Genomic DNA, 13,505 nt, shown 5'->3' on the forward strand with positions numbered 1-13,505 from the left:
AAATTTGGTGGTAGTATTTATACTGGGCTTGAACATTGACATGTATTTCTTTCGAAGTACGTTAATCCTTGACCTGGACAAATCTCCACCCGAAAATTGTGTAAACAATTGTTAACCAATCAGAAATGCACATGCACGTCATGAAACACAAAAGTATCAGATCTGCATAGCTAAATTATACTAATAGAGTAAATAACATTGATTTCCCTTTAAGTTTGTCAAAATTGCAAGTAGCTGCTCCATTTGTTGCTGAAGCTGTTTTTAGAATAAGTATATATAAATATATATATATGAGGAAGCATTGGTTTAAAAGTCGAGGTTGAGAATCCAAACTTTAAAGATTGTAGATTCTAATTCTCCTTTTTTCTTGACGCTTCTTAAATCCCATCCTTTGTATACTAGAGAAAATATATGTGTGAGTTGATTGTCAGCAAAAATGTTTTGGACATTTCAAAATGACCATAAAACTGAACCTAGTATTGATTTCTCTCTGGTCAAATTGTGGACTAGTCTTTTCGATTAGTTTGACTGTGCAATAGACTTAAACTATTTGATTGATTTTAAATCAATTATGTACCTCTCTGTGGCTGGAAAATTCCGTGTTTGAAAATGCCAAAAATTTGGAGGAAGGAATATGGACAAAGGGATTCTTTTCCCACACAAGCAATTGATATATCAAGAAGAATTCATGATTCACATGGAACCCTTGGGTGTCTTATACCAGCATGCCTTCTGGTTTCTTAAGAAATTCGGTCCAATGTTTCATCTATGAATCATGAGTTAAAAGTCACCGCTAATATCTTTCAGATTAAGTTTGTTGGTCATATTCTGGTATGAAATATGACCTGCCGAATTGCTGTGGATACATGCTGCCCTAGGCCTGCAAGTTCTGGAGTAAGGTACTTGTTGGTTTCTTTGCATTTTGCAGTTGCGGTCCCATGAATGAGTTTAAAGTCACTGAAGTACGTGCAAAATCTACGGACTCAGTTACTGCTTTTGGACTTCAGTTACCATTTTGGCCATTTAATTAAGGGTCTGTTTCGATTCAGGTGTTTTTGACATATAGATTTTCCAAATACAACAGTAACACAATTTAAAAACACTCTAACAACATTCAAAAATACCGAAATACACTTACCCAAAAAAAAAAAAATTCTAGCTGTCTTTTCAATCTCCTCCAGAACCGCCCTTGGAATCTGAGGTGACTGCATAGCATAAGATAGCAGCCTTTTTGTTTTTCTTTGATTTATTTTATAGCAATACCTCTTTTTTTTTTTTAATAAACAACATACCATTATTGTAACTAGTAATAGGTGATGTGCTTCTCATATGATTATATCATAAAATGTACTGTTTCTTATGTACAAATTTTTTGAGAAATTTTATTGTTAACATCATAATTTAATATTTAGATTTATCCATCTTTTTTTCAGTTTTCTACTGTTACTTTAGGACTTTTAATGAAAATTTAAAAAAAAAACCCTTATAGGGCCGATTCCATACACTATAAGTCAACCTTTGAAATAAAAAAAAAAAGAGCATAATAGAAAATATAAAAATATATGCATTCCCCAATTGGTATGCAGTGACATATAAGGGATAAAATTAAACATGACCCTAAATATAATACGTTGTGTACATGACTAAATCCATTAGAATTTTTCATTTTCCGTTAGAGGTCCTATATTTTTTGTGTAAAGATAAATGACTAAAATGGTCACAATATTAGATAAGGGACTAAATTGGCCAAAATCTCAAAGATGAGAGACCAAAATGGTCATTTTCCGGTATTTTAATTGTTTTGTGAAAATAACCGAGAGCCAATGAGAAGACTAAACGATGGGTGAATTAAAGGGCGCGATCAACATTGAAATTTGTAAGATATGGAAATTGAAATTTCAGAGAAGGATGGAGAACTTTAATAGACAAAAGAGATGATAGGGCTATTCAATCGGGAAAAATGCTCGGTGGCAACTTTTTTTAGTTTGGATAGCCATTTGATATTTTTACTACATTTTTTTAAATTTGTTTCTTGATTTTGCATACGATGAGTGTCATTCTTTTGGGAATGTTATTATAGTCATTTTGAGCTATGAAGGAAGGTAAGTATAATATTTGAAATTAGAGGGGTGCTAGGTTGAATTATTGAAAATCTTGGGAGAAGTTTGTGAAATCATCCATAAAATTTTGTAATTGTTCCCCGTAAAAAATGTGCACTGAATTAAGCCAGACATTGCCATATGGGGAATAAAGAAGAGAAATTTATGTTGATACAGCAAATAATTGAGATTAGGAGGGATGGTAGCATATTGCGTTGATACCTAAAGTAAAAATTGGCAAGCAAGTTCACGAGAAATATTTTAATATGCATGGTAGAAAAAAAATAATCACGAAAAATAAAAATTACGTTAATAGAATATAGAACTTCCCGGAAAAAAAATGCAAATAACGAAAAGGATATACAACACCAACCAAGCTAACTGGTTCTTTTCCACAAGCTTCGGGATTAACAAAATCTGTGAAGACGGAAGCAGGTACGATTGGTTAAGGTCTAGTTAGGTGCAATTACATAGAATAAAATTTATAAGTACAACAAAATTATATAAACGTATCCTTATACTATACACGAATGAGTTGTGGTTAAAGGGGAGTTTAAATTTCAATCGCGTGGATAGGGGTTTTTTGGAAATCTAGAATGTTATGTAGCTTTTTTTTAAAACTTGTAGTATAATCGAAGAGAACACGTGTTTAGGTATATTTATCGAAATGCTCTCATTTTGGTACATTTAAAGTTTTAATTTATAAAGATATCTGGATATTTGCTGAAATATGAAATTATTTTGTAACCGTATTTATATCGAGAACAACTCATATAAGTTTATGTGTTGGTGTAATTACTGAAATGGTGTTATAAACACATTTAATTAAAGTGTGATTTTTGTTGTGCAATTAACACAAAAACATATTAACACATTGTGCAATTAACACGTTGCTAGAACTAGTTGTTGGAAGGTATTCCTTTGTTTGAAACAACTTATATCTTCTCTTGGGTGATTTTCAACTGACATTTGTAGGGGTCTTTTGGGAATGATAAAATTATAAAAGCATTGATGAAATAAAGTGTAAAAGTGTGTGATGCAATTAGAATGTACTATTATTAGTTTTGTCATATTTGAAGACTATTTCTTTCCAGAATATATTATTATTTATTTAATGAAAAAATTTCTTTAACCACAGGCACCAAACATCCGCATGATACACGGGACTCCCCCTAGTACCACTTAATGTAGATAGTGCAACAATTGTACAATTGTATTTAACCTCCAATCGTACCTGTCCCAAATCCAAATATGTGATTTTAAATCAATTGTTTACTTCTTTTGTGGCTGGCATAGTTATTAAATCCGGCCCGGAGAGGAGATCGGCGAAGGAGGTGGGTCAACAGGTCACTGGTTCAACCAGTGGATGAGTGGTTGAACCAGTGGGTCACTACATATATTTAAATATTATATTTTATAAATTTTGATATAGGATATATGAGATAAATTGTAATAAATAATGTCATAACAAATATTCATTTAATTTAATTTGCTATAGAATATTTAATTCATATAAGAATCAGCAAAACATAAATTTAATTAGTAATCCACCAAACTTCAAGTGTAGATGTTTACTGTAATTATCTAGGTTATTTACAAATTTTAAATGCAAAAAAATGTTTAAAAAACAATATTTGTCTTTAAAATAAATTATGTAATATGTTATTTTTGAAATCTATTTTATAATTTATAGAATATAGGGGTCATAAGTTTTATTAAAAGATTCCAAATACATTTGTTTTGGAGAGTTTAAAAAAATAAAGATGAAATTAACAAAACATTCATATAGCATAAGAATGGCCATTACTGAACAAGTGATAAAGTGGCCTGGTGGTGAGCTACGCACAAACAATAACGAAGGTCTGAAGTTCGAATCCAAGCAAAGGTTTGGAAAAATATTTTTTCCTCAAATCCGGTCTGCCCACAAAACCGGCTGGATTTTCGGTTTAATCCGGTTGAACCGTCGGTCCGTTGAAAAGTCAACGATTCATATGCAGAAACGATCCAATTGAAGAACCGGCCCGGTTTAGTGACCGGTTTGCCGGGTTGACCGGTCGAACCGTCGGACCGAGTCGGGTTTAATAACTATGGTGGCTGGAAATGTCCGTGTTTGAGAAAGCCTAAAATTTGGAGGAAGGACTATGGACAGAGGGATTCTTTTCCCACGCAAACAATTGGTATATTAAGGAGAATTCATGATTCGCATGGAATATTGGAACCCCTGGGTGTCTTATATCCGCGTGCCTATGTAGGAATCATGAGTTAAGGTCACCGCTAATCCCTTTTAGATTAAGTTTGTTGGTCATTTTTTGGTATGAAACATGACTCACTTAATTGCCGTGGCTGACCTTACGGATTGCATAAGGAACTATACATGCTGCCCTAGGCTTGCGAGTTCATGCTTGTAGATCATAATACTATTATTAATATAGTAGTAATCCAAGCCTAGTTCTTGGTTCATTTTTTTTTTTATCAAAAGATAATATCTAGTCTAGCCTACTCCTACTCTAACCTACACTTGGAGGGAGGTCCAACGAGGTCTAGAGAAAGCGACGGGAACCAAACCACCATCAAATTAGATAGATGCACTATGCATCTGTATGAATTTAAAAGAAATCACATATAATGGCACATTAATGGGAGGCAAAGTTTAAACCTTTGACCTCGCACTCCATCAAAACTTAAAGTTTTTGGTTGTGGCCAATAGCCCAAAGAGCGGTTGGTTTAGTTCTTGATTAATGGATAAGGAATTTGTTGGTTTCTTTACATTTTGCATTTGCAGTCCCATGCATGAGTTTAAAGTTCGTGTGGTCACACAATAAAGTATCATTCGAACTTATTCTAAGCAATAACTCTTCTTTTTTTTTTTTTGTTAGCCATCAACTCCTACTCCTATTGTAATCTACACTAGTGGAGAGAGCCCGACTAGGTCAGAAGGGACTAGAGGATTACAATGGGGAAAAAAGGAAAGGAAATATGCCGCTGTTTTGGACTTCAGTTGCTATTTTGGCTATTTAATAAAGTTTTTGCTAAATAACTCGTTCCTTTTTACCATATCAAGTGGATAGGTTCTCAAAAAATAAATGTAGGAAAAAGAACAGGGTTTTAAAATTGTTTTCGAATTTTTTGGCAAGCCAAAACCTTATGTTTCTCTTCTTTCTTGTGAGACTTAAGGATTGTAACGTCTTGGATTACGGCTTATCTCCAATCTGCTTTGCTTCCGCAATAAAAGAGTACGTTACACATTGGTCACTATTAATGACCAATTGTGCTACAAGTTTTTAAAGCAGGTTATCCCTCCTTTTTTCTCATGAATTAAACAAGTGTTCTTTAGTTGCATGTTTATTCATGCATGGCATACTCCAAATTATTGGAACAAAAGAGGTTGTTTGGATTGTAATTGTTCAAGAGTTTGTGGGAAAAAATTACCGCAGTACTTTTTAAAATGCGATATATATGAAATAAAAAAGATTATTGGTAAATTTGTAAAAGCAATATTCACAAAAAATATTAAATTTTTCTCTAGAAAACAACAATACAAATATAGGGCATGAATTGCATTGCATTAGCATTGTATCAATGGTCTTATTGAATCCATGATTGTTGATTCAATGTATCGAGGGATAATTTTAAGGTTTCGGGCCTCTTTATGTGCTGAAATTTGACACGTACTCAGTTGCGATGACTTAGAAGGTCGTGATCAAATTTATAGTGTAATTCTATTTTGCCCTCTTAGTCTCTTAAGGACAACATAAAAAAGAGCTTATGGAAGTTGTCTTGTACCAGATAAATAATTCTTTAAATTATAATAAACATTATCAACAAAGTGAATTTTATTATATTATAGAATCATTTAATAAAAACCCTGAGGTGTTTATTTTTTGAAGTTCTATGTTGGTTTTTAAGTTGGATCCTTTAAAGTTGAAACCCTTAGTTGATATATGAATCTTTGGTGCAAAAATTGGGACTGCCTTCTTTGTTCATTATTCATGAATAATATGTTGCATGTCTCAATTCGTCCATGACTTTAATGGCACAAATGAGTTCTTTTAAGCCAATTGGACAAAGGTTTGGCATTTATTTTGCACATAAAAGATTCAGTTTATAAATGCCTTACTTGGATTTTATGTCGATTGACTTAAATGGTTTTGTCTGAATTGAATAATTCAATGGATTATTATAATTAGTCCCACTAAAGTGGTTATTGTTCTAATTCATAAAATTGTTCGATAAAAATTCTGAGGTCTTTTCAAATTATTATCATACTTACCTGCCAAAAAGGGATACATCTTTACTATACTAAAAGCGTCAGTTGGCTTAGCTACAGTGAAAATGGGCCGGTTATAGCGTGATTTGTGTGAGCTTGAGGGGTAGTTTGGTCTTTTGCCATTCAGTGGTGGTGGCTTTGCTGGAAATTTCCTGCTACCCGCGTGGCTTTGTTATGGGCACTGAATAGGGAGCCGCCGAATACAATAGCTACGCCTAACATGTGAAATGAGAAATTCCATTTCAACGAAAATTTTGCCACTTTGGATACATTGAGCCCAACAGAGATAGAGAGAGCGAGAGATGGTCCTGCACTTGTGGCATCTACCTTTGACTTTGATTTTCAAACCCTCATCTTACCTTTTAAACATTTTCAGTATAGATTGTAGAAGAAACAACTTACCATGTTGGACGAAATTCGTACTCATTTTTCGTAGCCATTTTGTTGACAATATTAATAAAACTCAAACCCATTGTTATAATGGCTCGATACTAGAGGTGATAAATCAACCCACCTAATTAAATTTACCTATACCCGTCCATGAATAGATGGTATAAGTTCAAAATTTTTGAATTAAATTTTTATATTAATTTTTATAGTACTTAGTTCAAATTTTTATATTCTTATTATTCAATTATTAAATAATAGATAATTTTGTAACATAGAGTATAAATGAAAAAAAATTGGTAATTAAATTTATTGAATATTATAAATAAATATTTAAAACTAATAATGGGTACAAAGAGTGGTATAAATTGATAACTTGTTTTGCAAAAATAAATTTAAATGAGTTTACCAAAAGTTAAAATAAATAAGTTGTAAATGGGTAATTGAGTTACACAATTCATTTTTTGACTTACCCATTTATACCTATCTAATTAAATGGGTATAAATGAGTTAATTTACTTATACCCATTACCCATTTTATCTAACCCAAATTCGTACTCATTTTTCGTAGCCATTTTGTTGACAATATTAATAAAACTCAAACCAATTGTTATAATGGCTCGATACTAGAGGTGACAAATCAACCCACCTAATTAAATTTACCTATACCGGTCCATGAATAGATGGTATAAGTTCAAAATTTTTGAATTAAATTTTTATATTAATTTTTATAGTGCTTAGTTCAAATTTTTATATTCTTATTATTCAATTATTAAATAATAGATAATTTTGTAACATAGAGTATAAATGAAAAAAAATTGATAATTAAATTTATTGAACATTATAAATAAATATTTAAAACTAATAATGGGTATAAAGAGTGGTATAAATTGATAACTTGTTTTGCAAAAATAAATTTAAATGAGTTTACCAAAAGTTAAAATAAATAAGTTGTAAATGGGTAATTGAGTTACACAATTCATTTTTTGACTTACCCATTTATACCTATCTAATTAAATGGGTATAAATGAGTTAATTCACTTATACCCATTACCCATTTTATCCAACCCAAACCCACCCAAGTCACCCATTTCAACACCTCTACTCCATACTTTATATTCAAGCCCAACATTTTTGTTTTCCCACTTTAGCTTTCTTGCTTTGTTTTACCTTGAGAAGCAAGAATTTTCATGATAAACTGAATTTGTTCTTCACTACGATTTCCCTTGTGTTCCAACAAAGGAACGTTTAACTTAAAATAAATATTTCAACCAGGGGAAAAAAAACCAGTTTAAAAACAACTACATATAACGGTTGAAATCAATCTGAGTGTATCACTCCATCCCCCCTCTTTTCTTTTATAGTGTAAGTGAAAGAAGAGCTCGTTACTCTGTCTCACTATGTCTATTGATCCTTCGTTTTACTGCAAAAGCTTGATGAACAATACCGTAAAACACAGTACAAGTTTGAACTTATTCTCGAGAAATTATGCCTTCCCGCGAGAAAGAAGCAAAAAGTTGAAAATGATGAAATAGTAACATGCAATTGCATATTTCATCATAGAAACTAGCAAGACAAGCAGCCACAGACCGTGGTTCACGCACAATCAAAATAATATATTGCATGAAAAAGAAAAACAGAGGAGAGAGGACCATGGGGCTATTAGCATTGAACCTCAACATCCGGTTCAACAAAACAAAGGAGCAACAAACATACGAGCTTAAGAATAAGTTAAAAGGAGAAACATCTACATATTTGTGAAAGGGGTGATCTTGATGACTAACTCAGGGAAAACATCATCTGGATCATGAATATGGAGATTCTGCTCAAAGATGTAAGGATCCCCACATTTTCCACTGATAGTATGCAGAGTCTCTCCTTCACGTACCGCATGAATCTCATCACACGGCTGTTCAAGTAGTAATGAAGATAATATTTGCTGCTTCTACTGTTGCACTTCAAACTCCTCCTCAGTTGATTCACAGCAGCTTAACACCAACTTTAAAGCCAGGAACAAGGCACAGTACCAGAACACAATATCTGCTAGAGCTGTCGATGGATGAATGCGGCCTGACATGTTATGCTTTAAATTTAACTCTTTCTCGAATTCGCAGCGACAATTGTTCTCTCTCTATCTCTCTCTATAGCAAGTATGTGCATGCACGTGTACCACAAAATTATCTCAAGTGGAGGAGAGTATTTGCAGGACTCATAGTATTGAGGATCAGCAGGAGTTAATGTTGTTGTTGCGAAGTAAGCTAGAGAGATGATGATGTTTGATTTGACGTGATAATCGTTTTGGAGTACAAATGCAGGTCATTAGAATGGTTAGACAGCAGTGTTCCTGCTAGAGGGACAAGATTGAAACGGGTTCGTTTCTTGCGGATCGTAGGTAACTGTCTCAAGTGAAGAAATATTGGAACATATGAAATGAAGGAGAGAAAGTTCGTTGAACTACTTTATTAAATGGTAGTGAATACTTGAGATATCTCTTGATCATAATTAAGAAAGCAATCATTCAACATTTTTTACTTGCTCTCGAGTCTCAAGTTTCAACCATCCTTCGCAGCACCATCCTCGAAGATGAACAAAATTCTTGTGCCTTAATCAGTCAACCGTCGTTACAAAAGAGTTAGAAAAAAATTTCCAATACGGTCAATCCCTACTCGATCACGCTTCTTGATAACTACCTGAGGGTACGAGAGACCTCTAGATTCTTTCCCCGTCCGACGTTTTCATTTTTCTCTGTATCATCCAGCAGCTTCGTCTGGTCTCACGATTCCAATTAGTTTAATACAACAATTTCCTAGATTTCATCTATGACCTTTCTTTTAGTCAAGCAACACACAAACGGTTTTCTGATATACTGATATTATGAGCAATCACTGCTTCCTTTTGAGCTCTGAACCAGCAATATGACCGCTTTCTTCGCAGTAAAAAGATCAAAGTTGTCAGATTCTTCCTTCTAAAATTATTGATCTCCTTTTTCATAAACTCACATCAACAATGTAATTCCAGTGTGACTTAATCTTTTGTAAAGTTTAAACCCATACGTATTATAAACGACCTATCACTACAACAAAATTTGCCTTTAGCGGCATTTAAAGGTGTTAGTATAGATAATCTAACCTGACACTTTATCTATCCTTACACCCAGGGTGAGTGTTGTCCCTTCCAATGTGGGGATAGACTTGTACTATTCAATGTGTCAGGAAAACTATGCTATTATAGCATCCCATCTGCCAACAAAAATCTCTTTTCTTAACAATCAAAAGTGTCAGGATATTGTCGAAGTCGTTGAGCTATGCTGACACTATTAACTGCCAGCAGTTTTTTTTTTTTTTTTTAAATAAAGAAGCAACCTGGTTGTGCTCCCTGCTATACATTCCGTCAATCAGATACCCAAAGGACTTGTAAAATTATCCCAAAGAACAGAATGCATGTAGTAATTTAAAAGCAAAAATCAATGCTCAAATATCATTTGTTGAACTAAAATCAGCAACAAGTACTAACATAGCTAATCAAAAGCCAAAACCAACACCAGCTAATGTAACTAATTATCTACACTGTCAGTATATAACAACCAAAACCAACATTTAAAGTTCCAAATAGAAGTTCCTTTATCTCTGGAACCTTGGTGCTCAATGCGTTGTTAAGCAAAGTCTTGAACAGGAGCAGAAAGCTTTAGTTCATGTACAGCTTGGAAGTAATCTGCGGCTGCTTGTTTCAAGCCTTGAGACTTGGATAGCACTCCAAGAAGGAACCACGCATGGTGGTTTGTCGGCTCTAGTTAGAGAGCAGTCATCAACAAGCTTCTTGCAATAGGAAGATTCTGTCTACCCAATTTTATCAGCACTCCAGCACTTGAGACAATGCTTGGTACATAATCTGGCTCTATGGAGAGTGAAACTGAGAATGCAACAAGAGCTTCCTTGTATTGTTCTTGAGCTTCAAATGATTTACCTGCAGATATAAACGCATCTTGTGATAATCAAAGGATATGAATAAACGCATCTTACTTTTTTTTTAATTTTCGCAACTTCTTTTAAAATTATACATCATCTTACATGTTCTGAATCACTTATTAAATGTTGTTATTTCTGGAATTGGTTAAGCGAAATCCCAGCTAACCACTTTGTCAGTCACTTAAATAAAACAGGGGATTTAATTGAACAGAAGGAAAGAAGAAAAGTGCGGTAACACTTCCAATAAGGACACCATATCAATTTCCAAAAGACAAAACTAAAAAGACTATAATTCAGAGTACAGAATAATTGCATTGGAACGCCCTGAGTTAACCTTTTCTGAAATGGCATTAACCAAACATGCATCAAGATAGTATGAACTTAGACAAAAGCAAATAATCATCTGCAACAACAAAACAATGCATCATTAAACAATATTGTTGTGAATCCAATTGTATCATTTTGTTGCCTTTATGATGGCCTGTTCTTGTACTACATATATATGTTTGAAATAAAGTGGTTTATTTTATTTTATTTTATTTTCTGTTGGATTCCAAGTTCGTTTTCCTCTGATTGTCTTAAATAAGCATTGGTGCTCGAGAACTATTTGGTACACTTGATTGCCTATATTTCAGGTGTGAGATTTTGGTTTATCTCTGCTTTCCATTCAAATAAGCATGTTGATTCACCTGCTCCTGCATAGTGGCATTGCGTCTATGCACGGGCTTTTTCTAGAAAAGAAGATGACCATTCTACTTCTTTTATAATCTCAAGCAATAAGTACACATCTTTCTGGAGAAAGTCAGTAGTTACTCATTGGGTCTAAAGAACACGAAACGTATGGAAAATTGATCACGAGATAGCAAGACAGTTCAAAATCAAAGTAAAAGTCAAACTTCGAGTGGCCACATTTCTCAAAAGAAATTAAAATCTTTTATAGTTCCAACTAATTACGTGTTCATATATGGACCGAATAATATTGTATAAGGAAAACGAAGCAGTGACAAACCTAAGGAAATCGTACCCTTCTTGGCAATTGAAGGAAAGAACGAGGGGGAGAAGCCCAATGGCCACCACCCCAGTGAGCTGGGAACCTGACGATGAGTGGGAACTCATCAACGATGACGGTTTCGTCTACAAACATAGGAAACGTCCTCGTGTCGACCTTCCTTCCTCTACTTCGGCACCGGGACTATCGGATCCGGCCGTTGAAGAGCAGAACCGCCGGCAAAGGAAGAAAAGAGCTCTTCTCAAGCTCAAACACAAGTACCAACAAGAGATCGAACAGTGGGTACATTTGTCGAACACCTTGAAGGATATGCAGCAAAAATCCCCAATTGTTATTAGTCAGCATAAAAATCCCCAATTGTTATTAGTCAGCAGCAAAAATATCGACAACCCGATGACGCTGCTACGTCGTCTTACCGAGTCACAACGACTTCCCCAGTCCCTCCGGAACAATCGTCGGACTCCGCTTGCCAGCATCTTGTCAATGAACTTCTCTTGCAGACGGAAGCCCAAAAATCTATAATTGGAGATGTAGCAAGGCTGTGCGATGTGGCCGAAGCCTTGTGTAGCGCAACAGAGGAGAATTTTACGAAATCCTTCACCGAGCTGCCGGTATGGGCGTTGAAGCCACATGAGCTGATGACGTCACTCTACGAAGATTGATTTAGTTCAGGAGTAAAATGTCTTTTTAAAGTTCCTTCTTCTACTCTATTACAGACTTCTCTGAGATCCAGGAAGGCCGAAAGGGGGGAGATGACCAAGAAACCCTTGGGTTGGGCACTTGTCCATAGCTGCTCTTTTGGAGGAAAAAATACGATAAAAAACGCCATGCCATGGGCCTTCTCACTCCAGAAATTATGTGAAATTTTAAAGAGATTCGAGTTGTATAATATGACTGGTTTGATTGCTATCCTTTCTGATTAAAAAAAAGGAAAGAACGAGAAGAAAGAGAAGAATATGTAATAATTTAAATGAGAAAGAAAAAGGAAGGATGCGATGAGGGATTGGAGATTGGAGAGCCAGAGGAAGAAAGGAAAGCAAGAGCGGCGGAGGAGAAAACAAGAGGTGAACTTGTGTTTGCCCTACTTAGGGAAGAGAAGAAAAAGGAACACGTGCACCTCACATGAGTATGACGAAAAAACTTGTGAACAGTAACATTTTTTCAAGTGTCATAATAAATAGTCTAAAGACACATTATTATTCTTATATCAGATAAAATTAAAAAAATTAAAGTATATATTATTGAGTTGATAATAAGTGTCATAATAGAGGTACTATAATGACAAAAACCAATAAATGTCCTTATAGACATGTCAGGAAAAGCCATTTTTGTTGTAGTGTATATTCTTATGTGACAACACAGTACCGAAACACTATGGTTTCTTTTGTTTACGCATCTGACATTTTTTTCATCCAACGTTTTTAAAGAATCAGTTGATCTTCATTCTACATTAAATGTATATATCTATATACATACACTGATACATCTATACCTTCTATACAAAAAGACTTTCTAATTATCGAATGCAATCATATTACCAATTATCATCGTTTAACCTACTCCATAAAATTAAATTAAATTAACACAAGTTAGGGCAACCTCGCGCTAGCGCGAGGCCTAAAAAACTAGTTATTTTAAAAAGGTCAGACGATCACCATGGTACTTTTATGGTCACTAGTAATTATATTTCACGTGCAAAATATAACACCTTCTACATACTAAAATTTGTTGTGAAATTTTGATTATCTACCTCATAATACAAATTTTTGTATGCTTTT

General features: G+C 34.2%; 1 long non-coding RNA gene across 2 annotated transcripts; it reads right to left on the bottom strand.

The window, feature by feature from the left end:
- Positions 1–10,202: 10,202 nt before the first annotated feature.
- LOC140035288 (uncharacterized) lies at positions 10,203–12,862 on the bottom strand. 2 transcript variants are annotated; one of them, XR_011839295.1, is made up of 2 exons: positions 11,743–12,862; positions 10,203–10,716 (listed from the first exon to the last, which is right to left on the bottom strand). It is a non-coding gene; the product is annotated as an uncharacterized lncRNA (long non-coding RNA). The 2 variants fall into 2 exon arrangements; XR_011839296.1 differs by having other exon boundaries at positions 11,728–12,862.
- Positions 12,863–13,505: the final 643 nt, after the last annotated feature.

This window comes from Coffea arabica, chromosome 2c, assembly GCF_036785885.1.
Source record: "Coffea arabica cultivar ET-39 chromosome 2c, Coffea Arabica ET-39 HiFi, whole genome shotgun sequence".
Lineage (NCBI taxonomy): Eukaryota > Viridiplantae > Streptophyta > Magnoliopsida > Gentianales > Rubiaceae > Coffea > Coffea arabica.